This window comes from Triticum aestivum, chromosome 5B (genome assembly GCF_018294505.1).
Source record: "Triticum aestivum cultivar Chinese Spring chromosome 5B, IWGSC CS RefSeq v2.1, whole genome shotgun sequence".
In the NCBI taxonomy this organism is placed as follows: Eukaryota; Viridiplantae; Streptophyta; class Magnoliopsida; order Poales; family Poaceae; genus Triticum; species Triticum aestivum.
In genome coordinates this window covers 183,919,420-183,944,629 of record NC_057807.1, presented here as the reverse complement: position 1 = coordinate 183,944,629, position 25,210 = coordinate 183,919,420, and the positions used below count along the sequence as shown (strand labels likewise).

General features: G+C 44.2%; 1 long non-coding RNA gene across 1 annotated transcript; it reads left to right on the top strand.

Moving 5' to 3' along the window:
- The first annotated feature begins 16,806 nt into the window (after window positions 1-16,806).
- On the top strand, window positions 16,807-18,271 carry LOC123110966 (uncharacterized). The gene is made up of 2 exons (XR_006453914.1): window positions 16,807-17,681; window positions 17,762-18,271. It is a non-coding gene; the product is annotated as an uncharacterized lncRNA (long non-coding RNA).
- Window positions 18,272-25,210: the final 6,939 nt, after the last annotated feature.

The window sequence follows — 25,210 nt, the reverse complement described above, 5'->3', positions numbered from 1 at the left end:
TGGTGAGAAGCATCACTTGTATCAGGAATTCTCAAGAGGTGGTAAAATTCTCACGACATTCTTGACATAAAAGATGGCAATACTCCAAGGTAAAGGAGAACAAATGTTGGATAGCAAGGTATAACACAAAACATGAACAAGTTTGTGTTGGGGGAAGGTAAGAATGTTGTCGATGATTACACAAATCATCGAGGGGCAGGGATGGTATTTCCCATCATGAATTCGATTGATATCTTGGAAGAGCTCGGAATGCTGATGATGATCACGACACATTTGTCAAGAGATTCCATGAAGATGTAATCGATCGGCGATGACATCAAGTCAAAAGAATGATGAAGCGAAAGGTTATTGGAACCACGGATACGACACAAACTCGAAATCAAGCTTGCTATTCAAGGCGAAATGCTATGACGAGTAAGGTCGACATAAGCTGAGCTCATCGTCGAAAATTGTGCTCCGGGAATAAAGAGCAGGTAGCACAGTTAAAATTTAGCACGATAATGATATAGCCGACCAGGCTAGGAATGACTTGAAGGATTAATAAACTCATAAGCAACGAAGATTACTTAGAGTTATTGAACCGTAGTGCAGACTCGGTTCACATATCGGTGTTCTCGGTTGACGACAACCCAGAACCTAGGAAAATTGGAATCGGTGAGAAATAACAGTTGATGAAGAACCCATAAAAAGTTATGCAGTTCCATGATATTTTCGAGATACCAGAGTGTAATACTCGATGGTAGATCAAAGTAAAGGTTGGACAGGTGCAAAGATCTGTAGAAGACAAGTACTTCAACTTGTCCGAGAAATGGTATTTAAATGAGAACATGGACGGAACAACAATTGCAAAATGCCAGATCCCAGATATAAGATAAACTTATACCAAGGAAATATTTATTTGAAGAGAAGCTTTAATGATATGATCTACATTGTTTCCATGGGCATGAACACAAAGGTTCAAGGTCGACTCCCACTTCCTTAATGCATAACCTTACATTGACCTCTCGTATTTCAAAAATGACATTAGTTGTGGAAAGTCTTACCTGGTGCAATACCAAATAAGTATGACCCGTGAAATCTTTCGGGTTTGCACATATTAGGGAAGGCATTGGTTCAACCCATCGGGGCTTCTTAGGAACATATACCACAAGCTTCAAGAGTAAATATCACCAGCTCGAAAGCAGAGCATGGTTGACAAAAGGAGAGGATACCATTTACCAAAGGCATTATGTATCAGAGAAAGAACTCACAAGGTGATTAATTATGAAGGACATTGTCGGATAATAATCCAACAGTGGATAAGGCGATCCACAATGGAGCTGATGTGAGTGTCGATACCCAATCAGAGGAAGAAGAAAGCAATTCATCGGTTTATAGAACATCTGAATAATTCAACGTTTAATTAGCAAAGGAATTATGATTTTCAAATCAAGGGATCAGGAGCAAATGCTCTAATCAAGGATGGATAAGTTGAATAGACTTAGGGGTACAATTGATGGCAATCTGATTGGGCGAGAGCCAGCTCATGTTCGAAAGACGTCTAAGCCGGAAAGGTAATTTATCAGGATCAACTGATGATTGCGTGCATTCGCACACATATAGAATCAACGGACTTAAAATGATAGTGACAAAGGATGCCAATAAGATTACTAGACTTATGGGATTAACCGTAATGCAAGCAAGCAAGAATTTCAAGATCAATAGGCTACTCAGGATTTTCGGAAGTTCGAATATTATTTTGAAGAACTTAGTGAAACACACAAACAACTAGGGGTGGGAGGATACTCGGTAAGTGCGAGAAATTATCCATAGGGGTGTATATGTGGATAATGAATTGCAAGGCAGTAGGTACAAAGTATTCTCGGAATAATAGAGAGAATTTCCGAGGTATCTTGTAATAACAAGATCAACTGGGAATGAAGTTATGGACGACAAGTGTATGTAGCTTTCCATAGGGATTTATCGGTGGTATGGAATTACAATGGCGAAGGGCACAAGGGTCTCGGGGAAACATCGGAGAGTATTGTCAGAATCTTCTGTTGAAGTGGTCGATCATCTGTAATGAAGGGGCTCTCCGGCAGGAAGTGATAACGAGAACCTAGAGTTAGATTTCAGCAAAATCATTTAACCCGAATAGAAGAGAGATTAGAATCCCAGAGTATGGACGAGGAATAAAAGATCCTAATACCACCCAATGGCGACGTCGGCCCAGGGGCCGCACAGCCAAGTTAGTAGAACAATTTTCATCGACTAGACTCAACTTCGGCCAAGGAGTGTGGAAGGGGGATTCCTACAGGCAGTCGGCTCTGATACCAACTTATGACGCCCCTGATTCAATCGTACACTAATCACACACGCAAACGTGTACGATCAAGATCAGGGACTCACGGGAAGATATCACAACACAACTCTAAAAATAAAATAAGTCATACAAGCATCATAATACAAGCCAGGGGCCTCGAGGGCTCGAATACAGGTGCTCGATCATAGACAAGTCAGCGGAAGCAACAATATCTGAGTACAGACATAGTTAAACAAGTTTGCCTTAAGAAGGCTAGCACAAACTGGGATACATATCGAAAGAGGCGCATGCCTCTTGCCTGAGATCCTCCTAACTACTCCTGGTCGTCGTCAGCAGCCTGCACGTAGTAGTAGGCATCTCCAATGTAGTAGTCGTCGTCGACGGTGGCGTCTGGCTCCTGGGCTCCAACGTCTGGTTGCGGCAACCAGGTAGAAGGGAAAGGGGGAAAAGGGGGAGAAAGCAACCGTGAGTACTCATCCAAAGTACTCGCAAGCAAGGAGCTACACTACATATGCATGGGTATATGTGTAAAGGGCCATATCGGTGGACTGAACTGCAGAATGCCAGAATAAGAGGGGGATAGCTAATCCTGTCGAAGACTACGCTTCTGGCAGCCTCCGTCTTGCAGCATGTAGAAGAGAGTAGATTGAAGTCCTCCAAGTAGCATCGCATAGCATAATCCTACCCGGCGATCCTCCCCTCGTTGCCCTGTGGAAAAGCGATCACCGGGTTGTCTGTGGAACTTGTTTGGGTGTGTTTTATTAAGTATCCGGTTCTAGTTGTCATAAGGTCAAGGTACAACTACGGGTCGTCCTTTTACCGAGGGACATGGCTATTCGAATAGATAACCTTCCCTGCAGGGGTGCACCACATAACCCAACACGCTCGATCCCATTTGGCCGGACACACTTTCCTGGGTCATGCCCGGCCTCGGAAGATCAACATGTCGCAGCCCCACCTAGGCACAACACAGAGGTCAGCCCGCCGGTCTAAATCCTATGCGCGCAGGGGTCTGGGCCCATCGGCCATTGCACACCTGCACGTTGCGAGGGCGGCCGGAAGCAGACCTAGCAACCTCCATTACAAAGGAAGTCATGTTACGCGGTCCAATCCGGCGCGCGCCGCTCCGTCACTGACGTCAAGAAGGCTTCGGCTGATACCACGACGTCGACTGCCCATATCTTTCCCACGTAGTTGGTTAGTGTGTATAGACCAAATGGCCAGACTCAGATCAAATACCAAGATCTCGTTAAGCGTGTTATTATGAAGCAATCGCGGACGCCGACCAGGGCCAGGCCCACCTCTTGCCTAGGTGGTCTCAACCTGCCCTGTCGCTCCGCCACAAAGATCCACACAGAGGGTCGTCGGGACAAAGGTCCTTTCAGCCCCCAATCCGTGAATCACTCGCGGGTACTCTTTGAGCGGACCCAACTTTAGTCACCATCTGCAGTATGTATATATGTATAGTATATACCCGTGATCACCTCCCAAGTGATCACGGCCCGATAGTATAGCAAGGCAGACCGACAAGAATGTAGGGCCAAAGATGATAAACTAGCATCCTATACTAAGTATCTAGGATTGCAGGTAAGGTATCAACAGATGTAGCAACAATGTCAGGCTATGCATCAGAATAGGATTAACGGAAAGCAGTAACATGCTACACTACTCTAATGCAAGCAGTATAGAGGAGAATAGGCGATATGTGGTGATCAAGGGGGGGGGGCTTGCCTGGTTGCTCTGGCAAGGAGGGGTCGTCAACTCCGTAGTCAAACTGGGGTCGCCGGCAGTCACAGGGTCTACCGGAAAGAAGTAACGGAGGGGGAACACAATAAATATCAAAGCAATCAAAGCATGACAAAGCATAACATGGCAATCCGCGATGCTAGGTGTGCCCTAACGCGGTAGTAGGTGATACCGACGAAGGGGGGAAACATCCAGGAAAGTATCCCCGGCGTTTCGTGTTTCCGGGCAGATGAACCGGAGGTGAAATTTTGCAGGTTCACTATGCTAGGGACGCGTGGCGGACGAATGGGCTGCGTATCTGGATTCGGCTCGCCGTTCTCAGCAACTTTCATGTACAAAACATTTTCATCTGAGCTACGGTTTATTTTATATGATTCTCTAAAGTTTTAAATCATTTTTAGAATTTATCTAATTAATTTAATCCAACATTATCCAGAATAGTGTTTGCTGACATCATCATGACATCAGCAATCAACAGTCAGTTGACTTGGTCAAACTGATGCGTGGGTCCATTCTGTCATAGACTGATATCTAATTAACAGTTACTTAGTTTAATTAACTAGTCAACTATTCAGGATTTAATTAACTTAATTAATCTAGTTAATTAATTAATTGATTAATTAATATATTTATTTATTTATTTTTAATTCATTTTTATATCTCTTTCTTTCTAACGTTCTAGGGGCTGGGCCCATATGTTATTGACTGCTTAGTCAAACAGACTTATTAAACAATGTGAATTAGCAGGGGGTGGCCCATAGATCATTGTCACAGGGGGTTGATTAGCATGGTAATTAAGCATTAATCATAGAACCACGTCAACACGATAACGGCGGTGAGGCAGAGCGCACCGGCGATGACCGAGCGCTCTCCTCCAGCAAACTTTCTAGCGAGTGGTCGGCAGGGATCAAACGAGGGCCTCGTCGTGCACCCACCACGTTGGCTTCGAGCGGCGGCAGAGGCACGACCTCGTCGGCAGGGCGTCTACGGGGCATGGGGAAGAGAGGGGAGAGGCCAGGTTGAGCCGGATGCTCACATCGTTGTAGAGGAGGGCTCGAGGAGGCCGGAGGAACTCTGCCGACAAGGTCCAGCAACCGGATGGGCCGACAGGCGTGTGGCAGCGCAGAGGGCTTGGAGTGGCGCGGCTCGGGGTCGACGGCCTCAAAACGAGACGAGGAGGAAGCCGTGGCACGTGGGGAGGTGGCGAGCTTTATCGGGGATGGCGATGACGGCGGCGGCCGGTGGTGTTGCATGTGCGGCGTGGGGACAACGAAGAAGCTGCGGGGCGGAGGCGGTAGTCCTCGGGCGCGTGCGTGCTCGCTGAGGCCGCAGGAAGCAGCGGCGGACGTGGGAATGGCCGGTGAAGGAGACGCGGGGACGGCGTGCGGTGACGACTGGGCGAGGCGATGCGACGAGGACGAGCGGCATCGGGGCGCTGGGGTCGCAGGCGGCAGTGGTTGGAGACGGGCGACAGGGACGACGGGGCGCCGATGATGGGTGCAGGGGCAAGGCGCCCTGATCTAGATCGCATTCGAGAGGAGGAGACGAGGACGACGGGGTTCGCGACGGTGCGGCGATGAGGTCGGCCCGATCCGATCTGGATCGGGGGAAGAGGGGGAGACGAGTGGGGGGAAGTGGGGCGACCGGGGGTTAGGGTTTCAGGACGGGGAGGATATAGTGAGTGGGGGGCGGCCTGGGTCAGTGGGCTGACCGGCGGGCCGTCTGGTCCGGTTGGCCGGGGGGTTTTCTTTTATTTTGTTTTCTGGTTTTCTTTTCTTTTTATTCTTTTTCCTTCCTGTTTTATTTTAGTTACACTTTATTTTTAGTTTAGTAAAATATGATAATAGCTCCAAAAATAGTGCTTCAAAATAACCCACTACCCTAAAATGTTTTACCTCAAAATAAAATATTTTATGATCTTATAAAATATCAAAGGCACTTATTTATTCTTTTAGACTACTGTATTAATCATTTTAGAGTATTAAAACATTTTATAATAGTGTGGTTTCTTCACCACAATTAACTTTGCATTACTTGGCACAATCTGGACATTTTAGTTTTAAAGTTTGAAAACTTTTGTTGTTTGCCTTTAATTCAATTTTGAACTTGAATCGGTTTTGAACTAACCCGAGATTAACTACAGTGACAGAGGTGTCGTGGCATCATTACCAGGAAATTACTGTAGTCTAATTATCCGGGCGTCACATGTATATAGGCATCACGTTCGTGACAAGTAGACCGACTCCTGCATGCATCTACTACTACTACTCCACACATCGACCGCTATCCAGCATGCATCTAGAGTATTAAGTTCATAAAGAACAGAGTAACACATTAAGAAAGATCACATGATGTAGATGGATAAACTCATGCAATATGATATAAACCCCATCTTTTTATCCTCGATGGCAACAATAAAATACATGCCTTGCTGCCCCTGCTGTCACTGGGAAAGGACACCGCAAGATTGAACCCAAAGCTAAGCACTTCTCCCATTGCAAGAAAGATCAATCTAGTAGGCCAAACCAAACTGATAATTCAAAGAGACTTGCAAAGATAACTTAATCACAGATAAAAGAATTCAGAGGAGATTCAAATATTTCTCATAGATAAACTTGATCATAAACCCACAATTCATCAGATCTCGACAAACACACCGCAAAAAGAGTTACATCGAATAGATCTCCAAGAAGATCGAGGAGAACTTTGTATTGAGATTCAAAGAGAGAGAAGAAGCCATCTAGCTAATAACTATGGACCCGAAGGTCTGTGGTAACTACTCACAACTCATCGGAGAGGCCTTGGAGTTGATGTAGAGGCCCTTTGTGATCGAGCCCCCCTCCGGCGGAGCGCGGGCGAAGGCTCCAAGATGGGATCTCGCAGATACAGAAGGTTACGGCGGTGGAAATAGTTTTTCGTGGTCACCTCTGATGTTTTCGGGGTACATGGGTATATATAGGAGGAAGAAGTAGGTCGGTGGACGCCTGAGGGGCCCACGAGGGTGGGGGCGCGCCCAGCCCTAGGGGGCGCGCCGGGCACCTTCGTGGCCGCCTCCCTTGATCACGTTTGTTCCAAAAAGATCGCTCCAGAAGGTTTCATTCCGTTTGGACTCCGTTTGATATTCCTTTTCTTCGAACACTGAAATAGGCAAAAAAACAATTCGGGCTTGGCCTCCGGTTAGTAGGTTAGTCCCAAAAATGATATGAGAGTGTAAAGTAAAGCCCATAAACATCCAAAACGGGTAATATAATATCATGGAACAATCAAAAATTATAGATACGTTGGAGACGTATCAAGCATTCCCAAGCTTAATTCCTGCTCGTCCTCGAGTAGGTAAATGATAAAAACAGAATTTTTGATGTGGAATGCTACCTAGCATAATTCTCAATGTAATTTTCTTTATTGTGGCATGAATGTTCAGATCCAAATGATTCAAAATAAAAGTTCATATTGACATAAGAAATAGTAACACTTCAAGCATACTAATCAAAGTAATCATGTCTTCTCAAAATGACATGGCTAAAGAAAGTTCATCCCTACAAAATCATATAGTTAGGTCATGCTTCATGTTCGTCACACAAAAATGCTCCCATCTTGCACACCCCCGATGACAACTAAGTAATTGTTTCGTACTTAAATAATCTCAAACTTTTTCAACTTTCACGCAGTACATGAGCGTAAGCCATGGATATAGCACTATGGGTGGAATAGAATATGATGATGGAGGTTGTGTGGAGAAGACAAAAAAAGAAAGTCTCACATTGACGAGGATAATCAACGGGCTATGGAAATGCCCATCAATTGATGTCAACATGAGGAGTAGGGTTTGCCATGCAACGGATGCACTAGAGCTATAAATTTATGAAAGCTCAACAAAAGAAACTAGTGTGCGTGCATCCAACTTGCTTGCTCACGAAGACCTAGGGCATTTTGAGGAAGCCCATCATAGGAATATACAAGCCAAGTTCTATAATGAAAAATTCCCACTAGTATATGAAAGCGACAACATATGAGACTCTCTATATGAAGAACATGGTGCTACTTTGAAGCACAAGTGTGGAAAAGGATAGTAACATTTCCCCCCTTTTTTTCTTTTTATTTTCTTTTCTTTCTTTTCTTTTTTCTTTTTTTTCTTTTGGCCTTTCTTTTTTTCTTTTTCTTTGTCCTTTCTTTTTTTATTTTTTGCCTTTCTTTTTTTCATTTGGGGACAATGCTCTAATAATGATGATCATCACACTTTTATTTATTTACAACTCATGAATTATAACCCAAAACTAGAACAAGATATGACTCTATATGAATGCCTCCGGCGGTGTACCGGGATGGGCAATGAATCAAGAGTGACATGTATGAAAATTTATGCATGGTGGCTTTGCCACAAATACGATGTCAACTACATGATCATGCAAGGCAATATGACAATGATAATGTGTGCCATGATGATGAACGGAACGGTGGAAAGTTGCATGGCAATATATCTCGGAATGGCTATGGAAATGCCATAATAGGTAGGTATGGTGGCTGTTTTGAGGAAGATATAAGGAGGTTTATGTGTGATAGAGCATATCGTATCATGGGGTTTGGATGCACCGGCGAAGTTTGCACCAACTCTCAAGGTGAGAAAGGGCAATGCACGGTACCGAAGTGGCTAGCAATGATGGAAGGGGGAGAGTTCATATAATCCATGGACTCAACATTAGTCATAAAAAACTCATATACTTATTGCAAAAATCTACAAGTCATCAAAAACCAAGCACTACGCGCATGGTCCTAGGGGGATAGATTGTTAGGGAAAGACCATCGCTCGTCCCCGACCGCCACTCATAAGGATGCACAATCTAAGAACACCTCGTGTTTCAAATTTGTTACACAACTTTTACCATACGTGCATGCTACGGGACTTGCTAACTTCAACACAAGAATTCTTTAAATTCATAATCACCCAACTAGCATGACTCTAATATTACTACCTCCATATCTCAAAACAATTATCAAGTATCAAATTGATCATAGCATCCAATTCACTTCCTATAATAGTTTTTATTATATCCAACTTGGATGCCCATCATTCTAGGACCAATTTTATAACCATAGCAAATACCATGCTGTTCTAAGAGACTCTCAAAATAATATAAGTGAAGCATGCGAGATTAACAATTTCTACAAAATTAAGCCACCGCCGTGCTCTAAAAGATATAAGTGAAGCACTAGAGCAAAAATTATCTAGCTCAAAAGATATAAGTGAAGCACATAGAGTATTCTAATAAATTCCAATCAAGTGGGTTCTCCCAGAAGGTGTGTATAGCAAGGATGATTGTGGTAAACTAAAAAGCAAAGACTAAAATCATACTATACGCTCCAAGCAAAACACATATCATGTGGCGAATAAAAATATAGCTCCAAGTAAAGTTACCGATAGACGAAGACGAAAGAGGGGATGCCTTCTGGGGCATCCCCAAGATTAGGCTTTCGGCTATTCTTGAATATCTTGGGGTGCCTTGGGCATCCCCAAGCTTAGGCTCTTTCCCCTCCTTATTCCATAGTCAATCAAATCTTTACCCAAAACTTGAAAACTTCACAACACAAAACTCAACAGGAAATCTCATAAGCTCTGTTAGTGCAAGAAAGAAAAACCACCACATAAGGTACTGTAATGAACTCATTCTTTATTTATATTGGTGTTAAACCTACTGTATTCCAACTTCTTTATGGTTCATACCCCTACATACTAGCCATAGATGCATCGAAATAAGCAAACAATACGCGAAAAACAGAATCTGTCAAAAATAGAACAGTCTGTAGCAATCTGTAACTCTCGAATACTTATGGAACTCTAAAAATCCTACCAAAATAGGAAGTCCTGGGAAATTTGTCTATTGATCTACAGCAAAATAAATCAACGCAAAAGCACGTTTCTGTGAATTACTAAACTTATTTTCGTGCGTGCAAAGTTTCTGTTTTTCAGCAGAATCAAATTAACTATCACCATCGGTTATCCTATAGGTTCTACTTGGAACAAACACTAATTAATACATGAAAACACATGTAAACAGAAGGTAGATGCAAAATTTATTACTAAACAGAAGCAAAAACAAAAAAACAAAAATAAAATTGGGTTGCCTCCAAACTAGCGCTATCGTTTAACGCCCCTAGCTGGGCATAAAAGTAAGGATAGATCTAAGTAGTGCCATCTTTGGCACTCAATTAATAAGTAGCTCGCATGATAGATTTATAAGGTAATTTGACTTTATTTCTTGTAAAGTTCTCCATGCCTTTCCTTAATGGAAATTGGAATCTAATATTCCCTTCCTTCGTATCAATAATCGTACCAATCGTTCTAAGGAAAGGTCTACCAAGAATAATAGGACATGAAAGATTGCAATCTATATCAAGAACGATAAAATCTACGGGCACCAAATTCCTATTTCCAACAATAAGAACACCATTGATCCTTCCCATTGGCTTTTTAATGGTGGAATCCGCAAGGTGCAAATTTAAAGAGCAATCATCAAGATTATGGAAACCTAGAATATCACATAAAGTTTTCAAAATCGTGGAAACACTAGCACCCAAATCACACAAAGCATAGCAATCATGATCTTTCATTTTAATCTTTATAGTAGGTTCCCACTCATCATAAAGTTTTCTAGGTATATAAACTTCCAAATTAAGTTTTTCATCATAAGATTGCATCAAGGCATCAACAATATGTTTGGTAAAAGCTTTATTTTGACTATAAGCATGAGGAGAATTCAACACGGATTGCAACAAGGAAATACAACCTTCTAAAGAACAATTATCATAATTAAATTCCTTGAAATCCAAGATGGTGGGTTCAATGCTATTTAAAGTCTTGACCTCTCCAATCCACTTTTACCAAATTTAGTATCAAGATCTAATAACTCCGAATCACTGGGACGCCTTTTAACTAAGGTTGACTCATCTCCAGTCCCATCATTATTAAGATTCATATTGAAAAACAAAGATTTAATAGGGGACACATCAATAACTTTTAGATCTTCATCATTATTTTCATGGAAACTAGAAGAACACGCCTTTACAAAGCAATCTTTCTTAGCACGCAATCTAGCGGTTCTTTCCTTGCACTCATCAAAGGAAATTCTCATAGCTTTGAGGGACTCATTGATATCATGCTTAGGAGGAGTAGATCTAAGATTCAAAGAATCAACATCAAGCGAAAGTGTATCAACGTTCCTAGCCAAATCATCGACTTTAAGCAATTTTTCTTCAAGCAAGGAATTAAAATTCTTTTGAGAGATCATAATTCTTTAACACTATTCTCAAAATCAGAGGGCATCTTATTAAAATTACCATAAGAATTACTGTAGGAATTTCCATAATTATTAGAGGAATTACTAGGGAACGGTTAGGATTAAAGTTTCCTCTATAAGCATTGTTACCAAAATTATTCCTACCAACAAAATTCACATCCATAGATTCATTATTATTCTCAATCAAAGTAGACAAAGGAATATGATTGGGATCAATAGAAGCACTCTTAGTAGCAAACAACTTCATAAGTTCATCCATCTTTCCACTCAAAACATTAATTTCTTCTATAGCATGCACTTTTTTACTAGTAGATATTTCGGTGTGCCATTGAGAATAATTAGACATAATATTATCAAGGAGTTTAGTAGCTTCTCCGAAGGTGATTTCCATAAACATGCCTCCCGCGGCCGAATCTAAAAGATTTCTAGAAGCAAAACTCAATCCGGCATAAAAAAATTGTATGATCATCCATCAGTTCAAACCATGAGTAGGGCAATTGCGAATCATCAATTTCATTCTTCCCCAAGATTGGGAGACATGCTCATGATCAATTTGCTTAAAATTCATAATATCGTTCCTAAGAGAGATGATCTTAGCAGGAGGGAAATACATGGAGATAAAAGCATCTTTGCACTTATTCCATGAATCAATACTATTCTTAGGCAAAGACGAAAACCAAACTTTAGCATGATCTCTAAGTGAAAATGGAAATAACTTCAATTTAACAATATCATTAACCGTATCTTATATTTTGCATCTCACACAAATCAACAAAGTTGTTTAGATGGGTAGCGGCATCTTCTCGAGGAAGGCCAGAGAATTGATCTTTCGTAAGAAGATTCGGCAAAGCAGCATTGATTTCACAAGACTCAACATCATTAATAGGAGCAATCGGAGTACTAAGGAAATCATTATTATTGGTATTGGAAAAATCACACAATTTGGAATTATCTTGCGCCATCGCGACAAGTAATCCAACACACAAGCAAACAAAAAGGCAAGCGAAAGAGAGAGGAGATGGGGAAAGAGAGGGCAAATAAAACGGCAAGGGTGAAGTGGGGGAGAGGAAAAAATGAGGCAAATGGCAAATAATGTAAGTGCGAGGGAGATGAGTTTGTGATGGGTACTTGGTATGTCTTGACTTGAGCGAAGACCTCCCTGGCAACGGCGCTAGAAATCCTTCTTGCTACGTCTTGAGCTTGCGTTGGTTTTCCTTGAAGAGGAAAGGGTGATGTAGCAATAGTAAGGTAAATATTTCCCTCAGTTTTTGAGAACCAAGGTACCAATCCAGTAGGAGGCTCCTCAAAAGTCCCACGCACCTAAACAAACAAATAAGAACTCACAACCAACGCAATAAGGGGGTTGTCAATCCCTTCAAGGCCACTTGCGGAAGTGAGATCTGATAGAGATCAGACGATAAGATAAATATTTTTGTTATTTTATAATATAGATAGGAAAAGTAAAGATAAAAATAAAAGTAGATTAAAAGCTTATATGATAAGAGATAGCCCCGGGGGCAATTGGTTTCACTAGTGGCTTCTCTCAAGATAGCATAAGTACTACGGTGGCTGAACAAATTACTGTCGAGCAATTGATAGAAAAGCGAATAATTATGAGATTATCTAGGCATGATCATGTATATAGGCATCACGTCCGTGACAAGTAGATCGACTCCTTCCTACATCTACTACTATTACTCCACACATCGACCGCTATCCAGCATGCATCTAGAGTATTAAGTTCATGAAGAACAGAGTAACGCATTAAGAAAGATGACATGATGTAGAGGTATAAACTAATGCAATATGATATAAACCCCATCTTTTTATCCTCGATGGCAACAATACAATACGTGCCTTGTTGCCCCTGCTATCACTGGGAAAGGACACCGCAAGATTGAACCCAAAGCTAAGCACTTCTCCCATTGCAAGAAAGATCAATCTAGTAGGCCAAACCAAACTGATAATTCGAAGAGACTTGCAAAGATAACTGAATCACATATAAAAGAATTCAGAGGAGATTCAAATATTTCTCATAGATAAACTTGATCATAAACCCACAATTCATCGGATCTCGACAAACACACCGCAAAAAGAGTTACATCGAATAGATCTCCAAGAAGATCGAGGAGAACTTTGTATTGAGATTCAAAGAGAGAGAAGAAGCCATCTAGCTAATAACTATGGACCCGAAGGTCTGTGGTAAACTACTCACAACTCATCGGAGAGGCCTTTGAGTTGATGTAGAGGCCCTCCGTGATCGATTCCCCCTCCGGCGGAGCGCCGGTGAAGGCTCCAAGATAGGATCTCGCGGATACAGAAGGTTACGGCGGTGGAAATAGTTTTTTGTGGTCATCTCTGATGTTTTCGGGGTACATGGGTATATATAGGAGGAAGAAGTAGGTCGGTGGACGCCCGAGGGGCCCACGAGGGTGGGGGGTGCGCCCAGCCCTAGGGGGCGCGCCGGGCACCCTCGTGGCTGCCTCCCTTGATTCTTGACTACCACTCCAAGTCCTCTGGATCACGTTTGTTCCAAAAAGATTGCTCCCGAAGGTTTCATTCCGTTTGATAATCATTTTCTTCGAAACACTGAAATAGGCAAAAGAACAGCAATTCGGGCTGGGCCTCCGGTTAGTAGGTTAGTCCCAAAAATGATATAAAAGTGTAAAGTAAAGCGCATAAACATCCAAAACGGGTAATATAATAGCATGGAACAATCAAAAATTATATATACGTTGGAGACATCACTGAGCCGCATTTTTTTGTCGTTTGCCTAACAAATTTTTTTCTTACACTTATCATTGAGTGTAATTGAAACTGCAATGAATCGTAACACTCCTGAAAGTGAGCTAGAATCATCCCACAAGGAAAAGAAAATGCATTAGAAAAAGAGTGAACCTTTCATGTTAACTTATTTTCAAACTTTCTCATGTCCTTACTCAAACTTTGAACAAAAATTTAAAGAGTGTTCTGCATTCCTGAGAAGTTATTCTTTCTCTTTTTCCCATCGTGTGTTATGCACTACAAGCACAAGAGTGTAGTTATCTATATGCATTTCCTCCATGACATTTTAACTGACACACATTCTGCCCTACACGAAGAAGACTAGTGCACTATAGGGGGCGGCACATGTGCATTGCACGAACAATGCGAAAATATTGAAAACACACATTATCACAGGTTCATTACAGGGGGAAGGGCAAGAGAATTCAACATAGGGGGATGCATCCCACACATCCACCCAACTACATGAACTAGCAGGCCATCTCTGGGGCCACACACACCAAACCCATCCTGACTATTTTTTTTATTTCAATGAACTGCATTTGTATTTAGTTTTTTAGGCGAGTAAACTGCGTTGTAGTTGTCTTCTTATAATTGGTTTTACTCCCTTTTATGCATTACAGAGAAGAGTGGACTGCTGGGCACATATGCACTGCCCAAAACTGGAAAACAAAACAGATAAAAATGTGGTGCACCCCTAATCGGACTGCTCCTTCGGAACTGCTCGCCGCGCACATGACGACGAACAGCACAACACTAACGCACCAAGCGAACTGCAACATTATGCCCAAGTCAATTATGAAAAAAGTAAAAAAACAATTGAAGGGGAGGAGAGGATGCTCGAGGCCGGTGGTTGTGGCACCGTGCCTGACGACGAGGGAGGCCGGCAAAGTCAAGCGATGGTGGAGGACCTACATGAAGACAGGGCCCAAACATGGAGCACGACCGCGACTGGGAGGAGGCAGCTCGTCGGCCACCTCGTTGCAGCACACATGTCGCCTCGTTGCAGCACACATGTAGGAATCAGGGTGCCAGCCGTGAGGAGGGGGAGTGTCCCTGTCGATTTGGATGAGCAGCCACCGGAGTCGCAGGTCAGGGTGGGGGTTTGCCAGCACGGATCCATGGCTAGGAGGCATGTAGGGGGGGGGGTTGCCGGCTTGGATCCATGGTCGGGAAGCAGATCCGTCGTTGGCCGGCGCTTTCGTGGCGGTTGGAGGTGGAGGGAAGCCCAGCCGGGGTGATGAGAGGTGGTGGCCAGTGGATCCAACTCGCGATGTGAGCTCTGGAGGGGGAAGGCGTGGCCATGGGAGCTCCTAGGAGGTGGAGGGGTTGGGTTTGGTTGCGCCTGGCTGTGACCGGCGGTGGCGGGTGTCGTGGTGCGCGGTGCGGGATGGCCGGGATTTTGGGCGGTGGCATGGTGCCGGCGCGGCAGAACGTGGACGGGGGCGGGGCGAGACAACGGTGGCTCGGCAGAAGGTGGACGGGGTTGGGGCGAGGAGGCGACGGTGCGACATAAGGTGTACGGGGGCGGGGCGGCGGTAGCGCGGCACAAGGTGGACGAAGGTAGGGGATTTGGATCAGGGGAGGAAGGAGTGGGGGCATTGTGCGGGAGGTGGGGGTGGGAGTGGGGCTTTTTGTTGCGGTTTGGTTTGTCGGGCTGGGTGGTTCAGTCCACGGGCGTGGGATAGTGCCGAGGTGTTAGCAGAATAAGACATTTTTGTTAGCAGAATAAGGTCTTAAGGAGTGTTATCATAATAGACCCACCCGATATATATAGGGATTCATGTGTATGCGAGCCCTCGAACTTTGGTCTCGAATCTCACCATGATCGAGATACAACTATACGGTAAAGCGAATCAAGAGAAGAAAAATCCACCCTGATAACCTCTCTCGCGTTGTTGGTCAAAGTGATAGACGTCCACATGGGCCCATGAATATATAGGTCGTCGATGATGACCAAGCGAGGGAGAGTGTCGAAAGACAACCACTGCATGTATATATGTGCCCCAAACATATGTATGGACATGCGTGATGCATGCATATATGTTTGAATACCAAAAACACAACATTTTGATGTGGTGCATGCATGCATTGAAAAACACACAGTCCCCACACAGATCTGGTTCATGATGCGTCACGTGCTCACCCTCCTCCCACTTTGACCCAGTGGGAGGGATTCGTGCATACACATGCGCGCGGAGTATATAGTTGCATGTACCGAACCGTATAAGACGAACCAAAATTTAATCCCCTCCTAATTATAAGTCAAATTACCCTCTATCATTGTCGGTCGAAGTGATTGACCAAGCGGACACACATAGATGGATGAAGCATCTCACTGATAACCTCGTGAGTGAGTGCTAGAGGACAACCGCCATCGCTTGCTTGTGGGCCAAACACATATATGGAGATGTGTGGTTGTGATGTTAGAATACCTAATATATATATATATATATATATATATATATATATATATATATATATATATGCATAAATTTGATGTGGCACCTGCCTCAGAAACCTTTAAGTCCCGCACATGAACCAAGGTTCATGACACATAGTGTGTGTGTAGGGTCTATTATGATAACACCCCTTAAACCTTATTCTGATAACACACGGGCTTATTCTGCTAACACTACCACCCGGCACCACCCACCCACCACACCGAGTCGACCTCACCCCCACGATCCCCACCCCACCTTCCCTCCCACTCCCGGTTCCCCCAACCACGGCCACCAACCACGACGACCTCCCACCCCACCCCCGATTCCCCCTACCCTCCCCGCCCATCCACCTACCTCCGGCCACGCCAGGCCCAACCAACACCGGATCGGGGGGATCCTCCTCTGCCTCCCTCTCCCACGCCTACCCCGGCCTCCAACCGCCGCCCTCACCTCCCGCCCCACCGTGCCGGCCACTGGATCGACATCGGCCGCCGCCCCACAGCCTCCACCCTCGGGTCCCCGAGAGCAGCCATGGCGCCCCGTCAGATCTGGCCTCTGCCGCACCTATAGCCGCCCCTCCAAGGCCGCCGGACTTCGCTGCTCCCCTGGCCGCCAGTGCCCCTAGTCCCCTCCACAGGCCGCCGCCGCGCCGTCCATCCACGGGGTCCAGTGCCGGGGAGGGATGCGATGGTGGCCTCGGGGGGCGAGGACGGGTGGTGGTGGTTCAAGGCGGGGAGGAGACCCGCACCGTCGTCCCGCTTGGGCCCGCACCTTCGCGGCCCAGCCTTCTCCGTTCCCCTACCTCCTGCAGAGATGCCGGATCTGTGAGCCAGCGGCATGTCCCATGCCGTCTCGGAGCTCAACCGCCAAGGATTCGTGATTTCTTTTGTTGTTGCGCTCTTCCTCGACCCCGACGAGTGCACTTCCTCCACCTAGAAAGAGTGCTGCAGTTCAGTTGGTCCCCCCTCTCTGAACCCCCTCTTCCACCAACCTTCTGTCGGCGTCAGTCCCACGGCTTCAGCCGTGACCATCTACCTCCCCTCGATGAACTGCATCGCCACCGGTGTCGTTGGTGAGCAGTTCGCTTGTGCTGTTGCTGCTGAACCTCCCCGAGTGAGCAATGTTGGGGTGCAGATCTTTATTAGTTCTTTTTTGTGTTGAAAATTGCAGTGCTTAATCCAGTTTTCTCGCAGCTCACATCAGTGTTACTCCAAAAGATGAGGTTCAGTTTCTTGCATTCTGACGGCCACACCGACGTGTGTGTGCGCGGGTGCAGCTTGCAAAAAAGCCCCCATAATCAACTCAGTTGGTGCTGAGTGTGCGGTTTGATTTTTTTCCTACAAAAGATGTGCTCTGGTGAAGTTCATTGCTGATGTATCTCTAGTGCAGTTTTCAGATAGGTGCTACTGCCTTCTGCACTCCTTCTTTGATCCACTATGGAGGCAAAAAACAAGAAAGGAAATATTCTTGTTTAGAAGACCACTTGTGAATTTGATGTGTTCAATAGCGAATTGTACAGATTTGTGTCCTAGAGGGAAAGCAGTTTGGGTGTGTAGTTTTTTTTGTGTCTGGATGCATTATTTTTGACACATTTCACTCGCTTGCCATGTGCAGTAAGAGACTACAAAAGAAAATGCAGTGCACTCTTGTCTACAGTACACCATTTATAAAAAATGTAATAAAAAAGTGCACTCTGATCCAAAGTGTTGTGAAGCTCACTTGGCTCGCCGCTACAGTCCCAAAAACATGTTAATGAGAAACACTCTCCCAAAAAAATGTTTAACATGAAAAAGTCGATGTGAAGCGCACTTCACTTCTTCATCAGAGAAAATTGACATCCGACAAAAACATGCAGTGCACTTGCCCGTCACTTCAGGCAAAAACATGCAGTGCACTTGCCCGTCTGATGCAGTGCGATTTTCAAACCAAAGCAAAACATGCGTATACACGATGATTTTCAGTTTGTTTGATGCAGTGCGGTTTTGGTCTGAAGCAGTGCATTTATCTATCTGATGCAGTGCACTTCGTTGTCGCGTACACATGATGATTTTCACTTCGTTTTGATGCAGTGCGGTTTCGGTCTGAAGCAGTGCACTCATCTATCTGAAGCAGTGCACTTCGTTCGTCGTGTACGCATGCCAATTTTCAGTCTATCAGATGTAGTGCGGTTTTCAGTCTGAAGCAGTGCACTATCTATCTGATGCAGTGCACACGACGATTTGGGTGTCGCAAAAAACAGAATATCCGCATTTTTGTAAAATCGAAACTGCTCTTAAACCATAAGGAATTAGCGGAAGTGTTCTACATAAAAAAGTTGCGCCTCGTTGATATCTTTCCAACGGCGCATAATTTCAATCATTTCGATCAGAGGTTTATGAAAATTTCACAAAAAACGGCCGCTGCCTCTCATCGTCAGCCGTACGATTTTCAAAATTAACTAAAAACCATTAAGATTCTTAAAAACATTCCAACATATGAAAGTTGCGCCTCGTTCATAGCTTTCCAGCGGCTTATCACACGCCTCGTTTTGATAAACGGTTCAAAAACTGGAGCGAAAGCACTTCCATGTCGGTTACACGTGTCTGCTAATATTAGCGCGACCCTATATATATATATATATATATATGTATGTATATATCTATATATGTTGCCCCCCTCCCCTCTTCGACGCATTATATATACTCCTACGTACCGTAACACAACCCGAAAATAATCCTCCTTGTTCGTCAAATTGCCTTTCTCATTGTGTCATATATTAGATGGACGGCGACCTAGGGGGGCCATGGAGGGAAGAGTGTTGGGGAACGTAGTAATTTCAAAAAAATTCCTACGCACACGCAAGATCATGGTGATGCATAGCAACGAGAGGGGAGAGTGTTGTCTACGTACCCTCGTAGACCGAAGCGGAAGCGTTGACGCAACATAGAGGAAGTAGTCGTACGTCTTCCCGGTCCAACCGATCCAAGCACCGTTACTCCGGCACCTCCGAGTTCTTGACACACGTACAGCTCGATGACGCACCCCGAACTCCGATCCAGCAGAGGTACGGGGAGGAGTTCCGTCAGCACGACGGCGTGGTGATGATCTTGATGTTCAACTGTCACAGGGCTTCGCCTAAGCACCGCTACAATATGACCGAGGTGTAATATCATGGAGGGGGGCACCGCACACGGCTAAGGAACGATCACGATGATCAACTTGTGTGTCTATGGGGTGCCCCCGCCCCCATATATAAAGGAGGCGAGGAGGAGGGGGCCGGCCAAGAGGGGAGGCGCGCCCTAGGGGGGGGCAAACCTACTCCAAGTAGGTTTGGCCCCCCTTTCCTATTAGGAGTAGAAGAGGGAAGGAAGAGAGGGGAGGGAAGAAGGAAAGGGGGGCCGCCCCCCTTCCCAATTCGGATTGGGCTTGGGGGGGGGGGCGCCCCCACCTTTGCTCCTTCTCCCTCCCTTCCACTAAGGCCCAATAAGGCCCATATACTTACCGGGAGGTTCCGGTAACCTCCCGGAACTCCGGTATAATCCCAATCTCATCCGGAACCTTTCCGGTGTCCAAATATATCCGACCAATATATCAATCTTTATGTCTCGACCATTTCGAGACTCCTCGTCATGTCCGTGATCACATCCGGGACTCCGAACAACCTTCGGTACATCAAAATACATAAACTCATAATAAAACTGTCATCGAAACCTTAAGCGTGCGGACCCTACGGTTCGAGAACAATGTACACATGACCGAGACACGTCTCCGGTCAATAACCAATAGCGGGACCTGGATGCCCATATTGGTTCCTACATATTCTACGAAGATCTTTATCGGTCAGACCGCATAACAACATACGTTGTTCGCTTTGTCATCGGTATGTTACTTTCCCGAGATACGATCGTCGGTATCCAATACCTAGTTCAATCTCATCACCGGCAAGTCTCTTTACTCGTTCCGTAATACATCAAGTTGCAATGCTTGCAAGGCTTAAGTGATGTGCATTACCGAGAGGGCCCAGAGATACCTCTCCGACATTCGGAGTGACAAATCCTAATCTCGAAATACGCCAACCCAACAAGTACCTTTGGAGACACCTGTAGAGCACCTTTATAATCACCCAGTTACGTTGTGACATTTGGTAGCACACAAAGTGTTCCTTCGGTAAACGGGAGTTGCATAATCTCATAGTCATAGGAACATGTATAAGTCATGAAGAAAGCAATAGCAACATACTAAACGATCGGGTGCTAAGCTAACGGAATGGGTCATGTCAATCAGATCATTCAACTAATGATGTAATCTCGTTAATCAAATAACAACTCCTTGTTCATGGTTAGGAAACATAACCATCTTTGATTAACAAGCTAGTCAAGTAGAGGCATACTAGTGACACTCTGTTTGTCTATATATTCACACATGTATTATGTTTATGGTTAATACAATTCTAGATTGAATAATAAACATTTATCATGATATAAGGAAATAAATAATAACTTTATTATTGCCTCTAGGGCATATTTCCTTCAGTCTCCCACTTGCACTAGAGTCAATAATCTAGATTACATAGTAATGATTCTAACACCCATGGAGTCTTGGTGTTGATCATGTTTTGCTCGTGGAAGAGGCTTAGTCAACGGGTCTGCAACATTCAGATCCGTATGTATCTTGCAAATCTCTATGTCTCCCACCTGGACTAGATCCCGGATGGAATTGAAGCATCTCTTGATGTGCTTGGTTCTCTTGTGAAATCTGGATTCCTTCGCTAAGGCAATCGCTCCAGTATTGTGAAATCTGGACCCGATGCACTAGGTATGACACCTAGATCAGATATGAACTCCTTCATCCAGACTCCTTCATTGGCTGCTTCCGAAGGAGCTATGTATTCTGCTTCACACGTAGATCCTGCCACGACGCTTTGCTTCGAACTGCACCAACTGACAGCTCCACCGTTTAATGTAAACACGTATCCGGTTTGCGATTTAGAATCGTCTGGATCAGTGTCAAAGCTTGCATCAACGTAACCATTTAAGATGAGCTCTTTGTCACCTCCATATTCGAGAAACATATCCTTAGTCCTTTTCAGGTAGTTCAGGATGTTCTTGACCGCTGTCCAGTGATCCACTCCTGGATTACTTTGGTACCTCCCTGCTAAACTTATAGCAAGGCACACATCAGGTCTGGTACACAGCATTGCATACATGATAGAGCCTATGGCTGAAGCATAGGGAACATTTTTCATTTTCTCTCTATCTTCTGCAGTGGTCGGGCTTTGAGTCTTACTCAACTTCACACCTTGCAATACAGTCAAGAACCCTTTCTTTGCTTGATCCATTTTGAACTTCTTCAAAACTTTGTCAAGGTATGTGCTTTGTGAAAGTCCAATTAAGCGTTTTGATCTATCTCTATAGATCTTAATGCCCAATATGTAAGCAGCTTCTCCGAGGTCTTTCATTGAAAAACTTTTATTCAAGTATCCCTTTATGCTATCCAGAAATTCTATATCATTTCCAATCAATAATATGTCATCCACATATAATATTAGAAATGCTACAGAGCTCCCACTCACTTTCTTGTAAATACAGGCTTCTCCAAAAGTCTGTATAAACCCAAATGCTTTGATCACACTATCAAAACGTTTATTCCAACTCCGAGAGGCTTGCACGAGTCCATAAATGGATCGCTGGAGCTTGCACACTTTGTTTGCTTCCTTTGGATCGATAAAACCTTCTGGTTGCATCATATACAACTCTTCCTCCAGAAATCCATTCAGGAATGCAGTTTTTACATCCATTTGCCAAATTTCATAATCATAAAATGCGGCAATTGCTAACATGATTCGGACAGACTTAAGCATCGCTACGGGTGAGAATGTCTCATCGTAGTCAACCCCTTGAACTTGTCGAAAACCTTTTGCAACAAGTCGAGCTTTGTAGACAGTAACATTACCGTCAGCGTCAGTCTTCTTCTTGAAGATCCATTTATTGTCAATTGCTTGCCGACCATCGGGCAAGTCAACCAAAGTCCATACTTTGTTCTCATACATGGATCCCATCTCAGATTTCATGGCTTCAAGCCATTTTGCGGAATCTGGGCTCACCATCGCTTCTTCATAGTTCGTAGGTTCATCATGATCTAGTAGCATGACTTCCAGAATAGGATTACCGTACCACTCTGGTGCGGATCTTACTCTGTTTGACCTACGAGGTTCTGTATTAACTTGATCTGAAGTTCTATGATCATCATCATCAACTTCCTCACTAGTTGGTTTTGATGTCACAGAAACCGGTTCCTGTGATGTATTATTTTCCAACAAGGGAGTAGGTACAGTTACCTCATCAAGTTCTACTTTCCTCCCACTCACTTCTTTCGAGAGAAACTCTTTCTCTAGAGAGGATCCATTCTTAGCAATGAATGTCTTGCCTTCGGATCTGTGATAGAAGGTGTACCCAACTGTCTCCTTTGGGTATCCTATGAAGACACATTTCTCCGATTTGGGTTCGAGCTTATCAGGTTGAAGCTTTTTCACATAAGCATCGCAGCCCAAACTTTAAGAAACGACAACTTTGGTTTCTTGCCAAACCATAGTTCATAAGGTGTCGTCTCAACGGATTTAGATGGTGCCCTATTTAACGTGAATGTGGCCGTCTCTAAAGCATAACCCCAAAACGATAGCGGTAAATCTGTAAGAGACATCATAGATCGCACCATATCAAGTAAAGTACGATTATGACGTTCGGACACACCATTACGCTGTGGTGTTCCGGGTGGCGTGAGTTGCGAAACTATTCCGCATTGTTTCAAGTGTAGACCAAATTCGTAACTCAAATATTCTCCTCCACGATCAGATCGTAGAAACTTTATTTTCTTGTTACGATGATTTTCAACTTCACTCTGAAATTCTTTGAACTTTTCAAATGTTTCAGATTTATGCTTCATCAAGTAGATATACCCATATCTGCTTAAACCATCTGTGAAGGTGAGAAAATAACGATATCCGCCACAAGCCTCAACATTCATCGGACCACATACATCTGTATGTATGATTTCCAACAAATCTGTTGCTCTCTCCATAGTACCGGAGAATGGTGTTTTGGTCATCTTGCCCATGAGGCACGGTTCGCAAGTACCAAGTGATTCATAATCAAGTGGTTCCAAAAGACCATCAGTATGGAGTTTCTTCATGTGCTTTACACCGATATGACCTAAACGGCAGTGCCACAAATAAGTTGCACTATCATTATCAACTCTGCATCTTTTGGCTTCAACACTATGAATATGTGTATCACTACTATCGAGATTCATCAAAAATAGACCACTCTTCAAGGGTGCATGACCATAAAAGATATTACTCATATAAATAGAACAACCATTATTCTCTGATTTAAATGAATAACCGTCTCGCATCAAACAAGATCCAGATATAATGTTCATGCTCAACGCTTGCACCAAATAACAATTATTTAGGTCTAATACTAACCCCGAAGGTAGATGTAGAGGTAGCGTGCCGACTGCAATCACATCGACTTTGGAACCATTTCCCACGCGCATTGTCACCTCGTCCTTTGCTAGTGTTCGCTTAATCCGTAGTCCCTGTTTCGAGTTGCAAATATTAGCAATAGAACCAGTATCAAATACCCAGGTGCTACTGCGAGCTCTAGTAAGGTACACATCAATAACATGTATATCACATATACCTTTGTTCACCTTGCCATCCTTCTTATCCGCCAAATACTTGGGGCAGTTCCGCTTCCAGTGACCAGTCTGCTTGCAGTAGAAGCACTCAGTTTCAGGCTTAGGTCTAGACTTGGGTTTCTTCTCTTGAGCAGCAACTTGTTTGTTGTTCTTCTTGAAGTTCCCCTTCTTCTTCCCTTTGCCCTTTTTCTTGAAACTAGTGGTCTTGTTGACCATCAACACTTGATGCTCCTTCTTGATTTCTACCTCCGCAGCCTTTAGCATTGCGAAGAGCTCGGGAATCGTCTTATCCATCCCTTGCATATTATAGTTCATCACGAAGCTCTTGTAGCTTGGTGGAAGTGATTGGAGAATTCTATCAATGACACTATCATCCGGAAGAGTAACTCCCAGTTGAATCAAGTGATTACAATACCCAGACATCTTGAGTATGTGCTCACTGATAGAACTATTCTCCTCCATCTTGCAGCTATAGAACTTATTGGAGACTTCGCATCTCTCAATCCAGGCATTCTTCTGGAATATTAACTTCAACTCCTAGAACATCTCATATGCTCCATGACGTTCAAAACGTCGTTGAAGTCCCGGTTCTAAGCTGATCTCCGGAGTTGTACTTCCCGAGTATGCGGCATAACGGGGCTTCTGCTGATCTCCGGAGTTGTACTTCCCCTGGCCATACTTCCGCTTGCGGCTATCAATATGCTGCTGCTTGCCTTCAAGTATGGTGGACTTGTCTACCAGCTCCTAGTAGTTGTTGAAGGTAGCCACCATTAGCTGGATTCCCAGCTCATCATTGAGTCCCTCGAGAAACTTCTCCTGCTTTGCGGCATCTGTGGCCACACCATCTGGGGCATAGCGAGATAACTTACTGAACTCATCCATGTACTACCCCATAGTTCGGTTCCCCTGGCGTAAGTTGCAGAACTCACGCCTCTACAGAATCATGGCTCCAGCTGAGACTTGAG